At 49.4% G+C, this 804-nt stretch overlaps 1 protein-coding gene across 2 annotated transcripts in view; it reads left to right on the top strand.

Moving 5' to 3' along the window:
• LOC109483951 (glycerol-3-phosphate dehydrogenase [NAD(+)], cytoplasmic-like) overlaps positions 1-804 on the top strand; it is a 12,600-nt gene that overhangs the window by 5,510 nt on the left and 6,286 nt on the right. The window lies entirely within an intron of this gene.

The following is an 804-nucleotide window of genomic DNA, read 5'->3' as shown; positions in this document are numbered from 1 at the left end:
GGATGGATGGATGTGGATGGATGGATGTGGATGGATGGATGTGGATGGATGGATAGATGTGGATGGATGGATGTGGATGGATGGATGGATGTGGATGGAGGGATGGATGGATGGATGTGGAAGGATGGATGGATCGATCATGGATGGTTATGGATGGATGGATGGATGGACAGAAGGATGGATGGAAGGACGGATTGAAAGATGTGGATGGATGGATGTGGAAAGATGAATGGATGGATGGATGTGGATGGATGGATGTGGATGGATGGATGGATGGATGGATGTGGTTGGATGTGGTTGGATGGATGGTTGGATGGATGGATGGATGGATGGATGGATAGATGGATGGATGGATGGATGTGGATGGATGGATGGATGGATGGATGGATGGATGGATGGATGGATGGAAGGATGGATGGATGGATGGATGGATGGATGGGATGTGGATGGATGGATGGATGGATGGATGTGGATGTGGATGGATGGATGGATGGACGGATTGGTGGATGGATGGGTGGACGGATGCAAGGATGGATGGATTCATGTGGATAGATGGATGGATGTGGATGTGGATGGATGGACGGATGTGGATGGATGGATGGATGTGGATGGATGGATGGATGGATGGATGTGGATGGATGGATGTGGATGGATGGATGGATGGATGTGGATGGAGGGATGGATGGATGGATGTGGAAGGATGGATGGATCGATCATGGATGGTTATGGATGGATGGATGGATGGACAGAAGGATGGATGGAAGGACGGATTGAAAGATGTGGATGGATGGATGTGGAAAGATG

Source organism: Branchiostoma belcheri, unplaced genomic scaffold (assembly GCF_001625305.1).
Source record: "Branchiostoma belcheri isolate BF01 breed outbred unplaced genomic scaffold, Haploidv18h27 scaffold67, whole genome shotgun sequence".
Taxonomy (NCBI): domain Eukaryota; kingdom Metazoa; phylum Chordata; class Leptocardii; order Amphioxiformes; family Branchiostomatidae; genus Branchiostoma; species Branchiostoma belcheri.
This window is presented reverse-complemented; position numbering and strand designations above follow the sequence as displayed.